Source organism: Coturnix japonica, chromosome 7 (genome assembly GCF_001577835.2).
Source record: "Coturnix japonica isolate 7356 chromosome 7, Coturnix japonica 2.1, whole genome shotgun sequence".
Taxonomy (NCBI): Eukaryota; Metazoa; Chordata; class Aves; order Galliformes; family Phasianidae; genus Coturnix; species Coturnix japonica.
This window is the reverse complement of record NC_029522.1, coordinates 17,278,799-17,291,964: the sequence shown is the minus strand read 5'-3', so window position 1 is coordinate 17,291,964 and position 13,166 is coordinate 17,278,799. Positions and strand designations below refer to the sequence as shown.

At 36.0% G+C, this 13,166-nt stretch overlaps 1 protein-coding gene across 1 annotated transcript in view; it reads left to right on the top strand.

The window, feature by feature from the left end:
* The first annotated feature begins 2,126 nt into the window (after positions 1 to 2,126).
* Positions 2,127 to 13,166, top strand: part of B3GALT1 (beta-1,3-galactosyltransferase 1) — a 150,827-nt gene continuing 139,787 nt past the window's right edge. Inside the window, exons 1-2 of the mRNA XM_015868611.2 lie at positions 2,127 to 2,321; positions 7,440 to 7,643. The gene's annotated coding sequence lies outside the window, so the exon portion shown is untranslated. The remainder of the gene's footprint in view (positions 2,322 to 7,439; positions 7,644 to 13,166) is intronic.

Below are 13,166 nucleotides of genomic sequence, written 5' to 3'. Positions count from 1 at the left end.
ACAGAGCTCTTTTTTTGCTCTGTTGAAGTGTGGCACAGTAAGAATGATAGCGTCCATAAAACGGCACGGTCATTTGCACTTTCCTACTCTTTTGCTGCTGTGTTTGGTATTGTAAGATATGGGGCCAGGACAGAACACCAAAATTATTCATCCCAAGACCTGAATGAAAAGCAAAGGGCTTTTTGTTCAACTATTTTTTAAAAGAGACTGTGGTACAATACAAGGACCTTATAGGAGCTTTGTAGAGGGGATCCCTTCTACGCCTGAACCAGAAAAGTAAACAACACAGTTCTGCCTCGCTTTCCACGAAGAAGATTGGCACAGTAGGTTGATTAAACTGGTGAGAGCTCTTGGGCAAAGTAAAGGTCTCTAAAGCTGTAAACTTGTCAAGTGTACTCAGCATGCTTTTTGTCCACATATCTGGCTGCAAACCTCCTACAAAATTTATGTGCCTGAATTTTTTTGGCCATATCGACAAGCAGACATTAGCCAGAGTTGTCTTTCTTGAAGAGGAGAACTGTACCAAATACAGTAGTCTTCAGGAATGTATTTAGAGTCATAGCTCACTTGAATTTTAAAAATAAATAAATGTGTATCTAATGAAGGTACACTTTTCTGACTGACAGCAGCAGTTAAATTTTGCATCGTTTTTTCACCAAAATCAGTGACCCTCCTGATACTTCTAATTTATGTTCTGAAACTCTGTTAATGCAGTGAACATTACTGTTCTGCCATTCTGTTTTTGTTCCACATCTGGTGACAGAAAAGACAGCTGTGATGTATGAGTACTGTACAGGAGTCCTTGGCCCTGCCTCCAGCCCTTCATCAGTTGAAGCGTAGAACTTTATGGGGGGCAGTTGGGCTTCTGACCCTTTGAAAAGGGCCTCTCTCTCTGACAGGGGGGTGTTATGTGTCATTCAAAAGCCGTTTCAAACGACAAGTTGAGAAACAGAGTTAACAGATGTGGAAAGCAGTTGCTTACAGACTATGGTCAGCAAGAAATAGGCTAAAGCAAGTTTCAGACAAGCAGAAAAAGGAAGAAATAAATAAACCAATGCAGCTGCTACTTGTGTACTAGAAACCTCATCTAGAAGTAATTGTTTTGGAAAGCAAGCTGATGGAATTAATAGCTAGATTCCTTTGGAAATGTTTTTTTGGCAGTTGTTTCTTGTTTTAGACAAGAATTACCTTGCAGAAGCCATTGTTTTCTACCTCTGTGTTTAACTTGTGAATTGTATTAATGTAATTATTTTAATTAATTCCTGAACACTGGAGCACTTTGTTTAGCATGAACATCTTTATAGAGATAATCTGCAGTAGACACGTGGATAATGTCTAAATTATTCTGTACGATAGTAGAAATTCAAAGACTATACTGTGTCCAAACCGTTTCTTCCTGCAGAACATTAAGAGCCTAGTGGGCAGTAGCCCTCATGGTGATAAATACCATAGGAGGTAGAATAACACAGATGACAAATAAGAATGATCCTGTTTGAGACAGAGATGCCTTGCCTTATTTAAGAAAAAGTAAGTTTGTACGATTTTTATAATTTTCTTCTCCATACATTTGCCCTGCCCTATCAGTCTGCTTCCTCTAACTGCAGCCAGCTGGCAGGTGACACTGCAGTTTATCAACTACCATGAAGTAAAATGTTATGCTTCAGAAAAATTCAGTTCTCAAAGTCCATCCCTAATGATCAATAAAGCTTCTCCTCCAGCTAAAGCATTTCTAACGAACATTAAGTTTTTAAATGCAACATTTTTCCTCACCTTTCTTAAAAAGACAGATCTAAAGACTTGAGCTTAAGGAAAAAAAACAAAAGCTACAGAGGATTTCAGATGAGAAATGATGAATCTGGTTGTAATTTCTGTAGCCATTAAACTGCCTTCTGCACTGGAGAAAATGAATAAATTCACCTAAAATTTTCAAGGATGCAAAGATGTATTACACAAGATCTTAGAAAGTAAAACCATGATTCAATTTTCAGTCTTGAACAGTTAGGCGTTTTGTCCTGTTATTTTTTTTCCTACTTCATCAAAGGTGCATTATGTTTCTTCTATCAGTCAGTACCCAGTTAGGATTTAGTTTGGAATATCAAACAGTGAAGAGTTTCCAAAATCCAAGTATATCTTCATTAATATTTACATCTTTCCCTTTAAGTACTATGATAGAAATTCCTTCAGGAGGTGGCGGGGAAGGAATCTGAGCAGTGTGGTCGTGGAGGCAAAGGGATCTATGTGTGTGAGGAATATCAAGTCTACCTTAGCTGCCAGACAGTGTACACATCTTCTCCACCGCCTCCCAGCACCTGCTCCTCTTGGTAAATATTTTTTTTAGTGGCTCCCTTTAGTTACACAAATATTTGTCTGAAGCAAATTGAAGCTAAATTCTGTTATCCTGTAGCAGAGGCGAATTTAATTGGTCTCTGGACAGTATAAACTTTTGAAGACTTTTCAAATGTTTGGGCTCTCTTTTAGATCATTACACTCTAGCTAACCTTTCTAATAAGAAGCACTTGTTTTTTCATCTAAGAAATTGAACGTGAATCACTGTTCCAAGCTGCAAATGGTTACATAAACTTCCCTGCTGTTGTTTGTTGTGTAAAATTAAGCCTTCTGGAATTCTTTGTGATACCCTCTACTAGTGTCTAGTGATGTGCGTAGTCTACAGAGTTGGTGTCTTGGTCTCAAAATTAATAAAAAAATGTGTAATATAGGAAAGGGAGAGTGTATTTTGTTCATGATTATGGAAATAAAAATATGATTAAACTTGCTTTTCTTGTTTTTGTTTTTTTTGTTTTGTTTTGTTTTGTTTTTTAAACAGAGGTGTTTTTATTTTTCTGGATAGGAGTAATACTAATAGTCCTAGTACTTTAGAAGGTCATGGAGCATGTTGTCAATAGGAAATAATTATCACTCCCTATTTTGATATACTGATCAAAAATAAGATGAAAAGAATCTGAAAGAAAATGCTGAAACTGAAATAACTCATCATTTTTGACTCAGAAATAATCTCAGAACTTTGTGTTAGAAATGAGCCTATTCACTACATTTAAAAATTTGGAATAACATTTTTGCATTTTTGATACTTGGTGTTCTTCTCTCAGCATAGAAAATACAAGGAGGACACTTTATTCAGCATATTTGGTACTTCTCAATAACTAGAAATACATTGACACTTTTGTTTCTAAGTGGCATTAAGGAGAGGAACTCAAAATTCTGCCAAATGTTTGAAACAGGCTACTTGGGGATTTGCTTTGTCAGCTCTGTTTATGCAACAGAAGAAAAATAATTTTCATGAAAGGAAATGTAGAAATATAAGGAAGAACCTTAAAATCAAGAGGTCTTCCCCAGTTGTTTCTTCTTGTCTGGCAGTAGGGTTTGCTTATTTATACTGAATGATGGGCCATATATGGGCAATGGGAATAAAATACTGCTTTTTTATTTTTTTTGTGGTCCCATTCAGACAACCAGTTTCAGTGTGCTAAGAGAGCCCATCACTGGCCTTTTTAAACTATTCCTGCCTTACATAGTGACTTCTGTCCTCATGCATACATGCAAAGTACCAGTCTGTGTTCAACTGTTTATATAAAACATCTGTTCTGTTTTCATTTCAAAGCCGGTCTTGTCATTTCAACATTTAACTTTTGACTGCAACAGGTGTTTTTTATGGGAAAAGAACTCACTATTAGGGACAGTGTTCTGTCACCTCTGGAAAGGAGACCAGGTAACACCGTGGTGCATTTTGGTAAATTCAGGATGCCAAGTTTATCCCTCAGAAGCTAGATCAAGAAAAATACTAAAGATTCCCTTGGTCTTCAGCATTCCAAAAGAAGCAAACAAAAGAACTGCATTTCTCTGCACTGGCAGAAGGAAGAGCTACTAGAACCAGTTTTGAAAGGCTATGAAAAAAGTGAAACAGTTTTGCTTGACCACCTAGATAGTAAAATAAATACTGTAATATTTTAAAAAATAATCATAATTTTTTCACCAAATGATAACAATGTGTAAAGCAGCAAAATAAGGAAAGATGCATTGAGTATGTATAACCCCCATTACATTTGCTTTTTTCCATTGTAACTCCCATAAAAATGGAATAATTTACATGTTAATGACAGCAGAAAAATCAACCATTTGGAAACCATCAGCATTTTCTAACAAGATTTCTCGTCATGTCCCCAGCTGAGGGGGAGTCAATCCATGATGTGGCTCATTGATTTTTAGGAAATGTAAAATCTTTGTGGATAGAAGGCTCACCTTGTTGAGTTTGAAACTGTTCATGACTGAAAACCTTCCAACAGCAGCCTTCCTAACATCATTTATGGGTGAAACAGGGACAGTCAGCACCTGTTACATCCTCTTCCTCAGCACCCCCTAGGAGACTCACTGAGGTTCAGAGATGGAAATGCCAAGTTCAGCATTCAGCTGCATACTTAATATGAGGTGTGAGAGTCCTGACCAAAGCCAGCACAAACAGCGGGGAAAAAAGTGGGAATCTGTAATAATGATGATAGGGATGGTATTGACAGTCTGACATGACAAATCCTTGTTCGCAGGGGGAATGACTTGCAGTTAGCAGATAAGGTCAGACAGAGGGTGTTTCTTACCAAGTCATCATTGCTTGCAAAAAATGTTGCTGGTTCACCCTGAGGCAGGTGGCTCTGTCATTCACACTAACTTCTGCTATTTTATCCTGATAGAAACCTGACCTTTCTATCCTTGAAGTTTGTATTCTATCTATACATGTGTCTTGGGCATTGTAGATAAAGAAAAGGAATGTGAACTTCCATTATCTAAACAAACATTTAAATACCAAAACAAAACAGCTAGAGCCTTAGTTTGTTCCATAAGGTATTTTAGTCAGTAAATATCCTATAATCCACTATTCTTGACTATGTTCATAGCCATTTTGCCAAGAAAAGGCCCACATTACTATCTCAAAGAAATGTATCATCCTCCAGTATTTATTTTTGGTTTTACTTTGTGCTATTCCTGAATCATTCCATTAGCAGCCTGCACAGAAGTGTGCAAGGATGTACGGAAGGCCACTGATCCCAAGGGAAAATCCAGGCTGTGTTACGCATGGTGGGGAAGATGACTTATTCTCCCATGCGCTCCCAAAGGATAATCCCTCTTAAAGAACCAATGAATGAGGTTCATGGATTTCTTGGTATAAATTTCTAACAGCGGTGTGAAGTTCTGATGCTCCTTTTCAGCCCTGAACTGACTAGCTAAAGAAGTAAGAAGTATGTTTTGAACTCTCTAAAATAACTTGAGGTGATCGACTCCAGCTCTGGAGCTAGATGTCATAACCTCCTTGAATAAGTAACAACCCAACTCTCTATATTAATATTGGAAAAGTGGCAGTATTACAATATTTTTCTTTTCCTAGAAGCATCAGTGAGCATGCAGAGGATACAGAGAGCTGGTGCAACTTCTTACTGTATCTTTATTTTACTAAAATCTTTTCCTTATTTACGATAACATAATGAAAGATTGAGCATCAAAGGAGAGCTTGCTTTCAGGGGTATGAGTAAGAAAAGAATGTATTTAACATGCCTCTTAAAAATAACTTCATATCCATTTGTTTTATGGGAACAAACTCAACTGTACAAGTTTAGCACATATTCAGTTTGTGTACTAATGTGGAAATTTGAGTCAAAGCATCTCTGCTGTATTTTTTCAAGCCTAGTTTGAATTAAATCTCAAGACTAAAAGTAGGAGGTAACAAGGAAGAAATCATCCCCTGGTTAAAAAAAAAAAAAGAAAAAAAGAGTTCACATATAATAACTGGATGGTACGTTGCAAAATGAAACACAAGCAAAGCTCAGTGCTGTTTCTCCTGGTACTCAACCCTTAGTTGTGTCATAACTCTTACAATGCTGCATTAAAATGCATTCATTTTCAGTTTTCATTGTCCTTCTATTTTACTTTCTGCTTCTACTTTTATTTGTTGTTATTGTTTCTTCTTATCTCATTGACTTCCATGAGGCTTTGATGAATTTTCATGGGAAAGACAGCATATATTCAAACTCTTAATCTTTTGAATTAGGAATTGCTAGGAAGAATGGGGCAAATAGCTTGAAATGAAATCACTAAGCTAGTTCCTTCATGTTAGGGTTAAATTTTGCAAAACAAAAATGAAAATACAGGGAAATAGAAGTGCAAAAGGAAAATCAAATTATTTCGCTTTTCAAGCTTTATTTATTTATTTTTCATTCTTAGTGGAGAAACAGCACCTTCCCTTTAATAATTATGAATAAATAACAATAAGAATGACACTGAGATTGAATGCTAAAGGAGGCTGGAGCCAGAGGTTGCCAACTGGAGAAAATGAATGTGTGTGTATGCAGAGACAGAAACGAAATAGGAGAGGGTGGCAAGAGATCATTAAAAGATTGATTGAAAGCCAATGCCTAGAAAGTAGAATTAAGAATAACTCAGCAAAGAGGCTGAGGAGAAAACCTGGAGGGGTGAGACTGCAGTGCTGGCAAGTGGAGGTGCTGGGCTGTCCTGAGGCAGAATGCTACTGTTCTGCAGGCAGAACTGTTGACTGATGAGAAAACAGCAGTGAGACCCAAGAAGAAACAAAGTGGAGAGCCCGAAAAGCAGACTTCTGAGTCTCCCTATCACTCTGCAATCAACAAAAATCTAAATCAGCTAACATAGAACTTGTTTTTGTGCAATACCCTCGCTGTCTTTTACAAACTCTTCTGTGTTTTCTATCCATAGTTACTTTCAATAGAGCATTGAGATGGAAGTGTGTCTGGGTCAGAGAAACATTGTTAACTTCTTGCAAATGTGATGAACCTCAGTTGTGCCTATTTTTGCTGAAGAGGACCAAAATCAGATCTGCAAGCTGAGTCATTATTGCCACTTACCTATCCATATACATACTCCTAAAGAGAAATAATTTGAAATGGCCACTGAAACCTTTCAATTGCTTTCCTTGTACCACAGTGTGAAAATGCAGTTTATCATTTCACTGGACAAAGCTACATTCTGGTGTCTGCCATATCTGCATAGTTAATGGTTCAGCCTGGCTGATTTTAGCTGTGTTATCATACTCCTTTCATTTTATTTGCCAGTTGATTTACTGTCTTCACAAAACTAATGAACTAGGATGTTACTGGGCTTATTTCTCTTTATTTACCATTAAACAATAGCTTCTGTTTTGACTATTTGCTAGTCACTATTTTCATGCAGTATTAATTGCACGCTTTCTTTCAGCTAAAAAATTAAAGATTATTTTTTATTTCCTCTACAGTGCTGAAAAACTTTCAGTGTTTTCATTGTTTTAAAAGGTCTTTGGCTGTTTTTTTTTTTTAGCCCTTCTCAAAATTACTAGTATTCAAATACAGTTTGGCTGCTTCTCATTGGAGAACATAATTTGATATTAATAAAGTTATAAGCTTTTTTTTTTTTTTTTTTTTTTTAAGGGAAGAAATGGAAGGATCAGCAGGGTAACAGGAAGCAAGATTAGCAAAGGAAAGAGAAAAGAACAATGTGGATGTTTTAAAAATAGCTGGTTCCTGTGGAAGACCTCTCTCTCCATTTGACAAAATTACATCCTTTACTTGGTGCACTACATTTTTACTAAGTTATCTGATTGTAGTTCCACTTACGATTTGCAAAGGCCGAAGGTAAGGCATACAAATGTTAGCTTTAAGACTACTGCTTTAATTTAAACAAACCAACCAACCAACCAAACAAACAAAAAATAACCATCAAAAAACAAAACCACCAAAGACTGCCTTTTGTTGTGGAAGAAGATAATGGACAATTCCCATTCTTATAACTCAGAGTATTATTCCTGTTTCCAGTCTTCCTTGAGAACAGTTTCACAGGGAAGCTGTTACAGGCAGAGGCAGGACACTGTGTAGTGCTGATGGTGTGAGGGGGCTCCAGGCTGCACTGCATAAGGAGCAGGGCTCTGAGTCCTTGCCCATTCACACTGCCCAGTGCTGCCACTGCTGTGGTGTTCCAGAGCTGAGCTGGCTGTGCCGCTTGCCCTTGGACCTTTCCCTTTCAGTTCCAGAGTTGCCTTCTAACTGTTATTTGCAGCAGTGCAATTTATAACCACAGGTATAGTTTAGGTATACAGAATATAAAGATGTCATAGTGTATAAAAATAGATCTGTTTCAAAACAATTGTATTGTTAAATTCAGAAACATTCCTCATCCTTGATTTTGAAGACATACGGAATTCATGCATTTCTGTATGCACCAGAAGAACTCGGGGATTTTAGTTTACATAATTAGAAAATGTGCTACATACATAGATGGTTTGCCATAGACACTCTCCAAATACAAACAGTTTTATATGCTGATAATCCTGAGATGAAACTGTTGAGATAAACTGTGGAAATACAACTTTCCACAGGCACAGTACGCTTCGGAATCCAATTCTGAATCCTTTTTGTTATGAAGATCACCTGCTATTTAAAGAGAAGCTTCTCACGTTTGTGTAATTGCACCTTCACTTTGCCAGCTCACCCTGGAGAGCATCATAATGGAAGCTGAGAAAATGTGCTAAGGGTGAAAAATCACTGGGAGTCCTCTGCTGCTGTTATTTTAAAATATGTATGAAGACATATAGATAAATGCTCTTTAATTTGTCATTTTAATCTGAATACAACCAGAGTAACACTTCTCTCGTATTCACATGCATTTGTTAACTTAAGGGAACAATGAGGTCATGAAAGAAGGAAACACAACTGCAATGAACTTGGCTATTCTAGTAGCAGAGTTTTCCTCTATTACTCGCTCAATTATTCTTGGTTCAGATGCAACATTTGGTGTTAAGAACATGCGTTCATTCCAGAAGCATTTCAGAGGCTGACTGAAATTCATTGTTTTGCAGAGAAGGTTGCAACATTGCCTATTTATTGCAGGGTTACTAAAGAGGTAGAGATGGATGACTTCGGATCTGTGATATGCTTTTTGGATTCTATTATTTTAGTTATAGAGCAGAACATTTGGGGAATCACAACTTTTCAGTGCCAACATATGAGCAAATTATGCATACACATTTGTAAATACTAATTAAAATGCTGAACACATGGCAGCAGAGATTTGTGAAACTTGTCTGACAAAGATTTTAACAAGTTCACTTCTGAGAGCAATCGAACTTTCAAGACAACCTATTTCCAAGTAGGAACCTTCACTAAAGTCTGTTAAAATCATGAAAAAAAGAATCCCTTCCACCTGGATGATCATTCAGTTAAATATTCTGCCCTGTGGCAGATCCTCACCTTGCAGTGCTGAACCATAAATGAGACTCTAATTCTGGGATCACTGTGGTCTGGGAAGCAGGGATAAATGCAACAGAAGAAATAAAAACCAGAATGGGATTTGAAGTAAAGCTTTTGCATTCCTTTGCAATAGCTTACATTTTCTTATATACTCAGTGATCTCTTTATGCACCTGAAAGACTATGTCTTTTGTAGATAGCAATGCGCATTTTATAGGTGTGCTTGTTTTCTAGCTTTGGAGCTGGAAACAGTATGTGGCATATCACGCAGTCTCATGCCTCAGCTAACTAGGAGGGCATAATGTTCATCAGAAAAGTTTTTAGAATGGCATGCAAAAAAATCAGTTTTGGGAACAAAACTTTCCTGTAAATATTAAGCTTTTGTGATGCAAATTGATCTCATAATTCATAGTTCAAAGGAATATCTACACCATACAGCCACTGGTCACTGATTAGTTCTTTTATCTATCAGAATTTTGACAACAAAAGGGAATTATGGAGTGATCTGACATCTTAAAGTACAGTGGAAGGCAATAAATTCAGACTGGGAAGTTAAATTCTCCACATCAGAACAACATAAAATACCTATTAGATGAAGATACCCCTTCAAGTAGAGGTCATGTACCACAAAGACAGCAGAAAAATCCACTGCGTTTATTGCTTATATTAAGTTTAAATTATAAATAAAGCCCTTTGTCAAAAGTGTATATCAGTACTCTATAAAAGGAACTTAACAGTACTTTGGATTTACATTCATTCATTTATCATTTTAAAAAGCAAAATATTTATCATATTGAACTCAATTGAAGAGAACAAATTTGGTGTAAAGATAGTTATTTAAAGAGTGATAATGCTTTATCTCTGCCAGTAGTAGCAGTATATGTCAGAAAGCCAATCAATTCTGTCAAGGACCAGGATGCTGCTTAAGAAATGGAAAACATCTCTCATGGCAGGTTCACTATTCATTTCTGACATCTGGCTAGTATGATATCGAGCGCTTAAATTCATGACAGATGTTATTCCGAAAATACAGCACTGTGCTTTCATCCACTGAAACTCTGAGTTTCCTCACATCTGGTTTGTGTGATATTTTTATTTTTAAGTAAAAGGTTTATTTTAGAATGCTTGGTTATGCATAAATAGCCATTCTTCTGAATGTCTGTAAAGGCTGTAAAGGCATCTACCTAGAAGTATTTTTTGCATTGCTGTCATCCCAGCAACATGTGGTTTTGCTCCTAAAACCAAGTGGTATCCATTGCAGGAGGGGCACCAGAAGGAATGGCAAGCAATAATGTTATGAAATACTTGTATAATCATTTGTATAAAGGTGATCATAGGATTCTTCTCAGAAACCTTAGAAGAACTAAGTGAAGGAGACTGATCTAAAAGAGTATAAGAATGAAGTGGCTGATGGAAGTATGCATCTTTTTGTAAAAAGCACTGATTTAACCACATTGGTAAAATACAGATGCTAAATGTCAAAAATTTACTGTTCTGTGGTGGGGAAAAAAAAAATAAATAAAAATAGGTGTAAAGCCTGCTAGGAATGTAGCAGTAATACTGTTGATTTAGGATTTTCTGGGCATATTTTTGCAGCAAGTGTCTACAAGGGAGGCTATAACTAATCCATTCTTTGTACAAATAAGGTGATGGGAAGTAAATTGGGTGCTATTTCTTCATTGTATAAAATTATGACTTGTTTGAGAAAATAGCAGTTTCAGGTTTGATGTACTATTCAAAATTATTTTTTACTGAGAAGTAAGAGCTTGTGATAGAGATGGAATGATTTCCTTTTTAGAAACCTCTCAAAAGCAACCACAAAATTTAACTTGAAATAACAGATGGAGTTGGACCACATGATCTTTAAAGGTCCCTTCCAACTCCAAAGATTTTATGATGCTATGTCTAACAAATTCTACCAATCATTTAGTCTCAACCACTCTTTCCACTACCTTGATCAATGAGCAGATATAGTTATGGCTGTATGTGCCATCAGTACATATGGAGAATGAGGCACTCTTATGCAGAAATCTGTTTCCTATGTTTTGTTTATATACATAAAAAAGTCTGTATATGTGAATGAAAATAGAGAGCTCCAAATACATATATACACACACACACACATAAACTAAATACATATGCAATTATATGCATTTGTATGTATTACTTGTAGTCACCAATTTTTAAGCAGTTCTGGAAATCTGCTTGACTCTGGACCCCTTGAATCTGCTTTGCATAATAGAAGAAAATGCTGATTTCCACTCATGTGCTTAAATCAAGTGAACTCCAGTGCATCTTAAGGCATTCAAGTGACTTTGCAATAAGAAATAGTTGCAAGTATGTCAAACAAATACCATGCTGCAAGGAGACTAGTTCTGCTTCAGGCATCTCTAGACCAAATTCAATGCCAAGTCTGGAATTTCTTGATAGCTGCACTTATTTTTGTAGAAACTGTCTGGTCACGTGAATAATCAGTTTCCTTAGTGACATGTATTTTATTAGTAGGAACTCAGCAGAAGAAAGCCCCATTGCTTTTAGCTACTTTTTCAAATAGTTTCAAATTAGTTCATGACTCCATACAGACTTACTCATCTGCAGATGACAAAAGCTTTCTTGATCGCATGAATGTAATTTTCTGTTAATGAGAACTCTTGAGATTTCTAGCATGAGCAGCAAATTTGCAGAAATGGTTTCTTTTTTTTTAAGTATTCATTTTATGAAATAAGACTAAATTAGGTCAGACGTGAAAGTTTTAGGCTCATATCTCTAAAAAAGAATGTAACTGTTGTCATTCACTAGAAATAATGTATTTTAATAACATTCAGCTTAAATCTCTAAGCATTCCTCCTTGCCTCTATTTAAAACTCATATAAATGAAATACTGGTCCCATGTTTCATAGAAAGCTAAAAGTCAGATTAAACCAGGCTGGTTGTCATTCAGAGATAAGTTTTACTACATATTTTGCAGTACTATTAATAAAATTATTTAAAAATCAATAATGAGATCTGTATTTCTACTTAACATTATTGAGGGGCTTTTTGAATACAATGAGCAGAACATACTAGATACAACATATATATTTTTTCATTACTGAAAATGCCCATTTCCTACGTTCGTATAATCAGTGACCCAAAATGAGAAGGAAAAAAGGATGCTTTCCCATCACATTCTATTGTTTATATAGAGACCTGAAGAGATAATGAGTTTTAGCTACTGGTAATTTCCCTCTCATTGCAAACACCATTCAAAAATTTTATACAAACTTTTATAACAAAGTCTCTCATTATTTGCTTATTAGACTATGAAGATTTCAGTGCAAATGAACTGTATGTAGCAGCTTTGTGGTCATAATTAGTGTACATTCTCAACACAAAAAAGTATGTTTAGAAAAGTTCAACCCTTATTTGTAATATGTAATCAGTTTCAGATTGATTTTCCTCTGCTGATAATATTTAAAATGGGATTTACAAGATTTCAATGACCAGCTGTCATTTTATCATCCACAGGGGTCGTTTCTCTGTCTTCTAGTGCAAAAGAAGCAATCTTAATTAGTGTCTTTATGAGATAATTGTAGAATGGCTCTTAGGGTAACTGATGAGAATTTCTGTTTAAAAAATGTACCATCAGAACACTCTGCTGGAGATTGACTCTCTGAGCTACTGAATTTCTCCATGAAAAGTGGAAGAACTAGAAAATCAAGGGTGGCGGTTTTGGGTTTTTTTTTGTTTTTTTTTTTATGTGGGAAAGTTATAGGAAATAATAGGCTTAAGAAACAGAGAGATGTCCTCCTTAGGTAATTTATGTTTTATATAACTCTTTGAATTTTACATTAATTTAAGCTTATTTCAGGACGTAGATTTGGTGATGGAGAAGGGCACATGAAAAAGAAACAAAGCAACAAAAGGCAAAGAT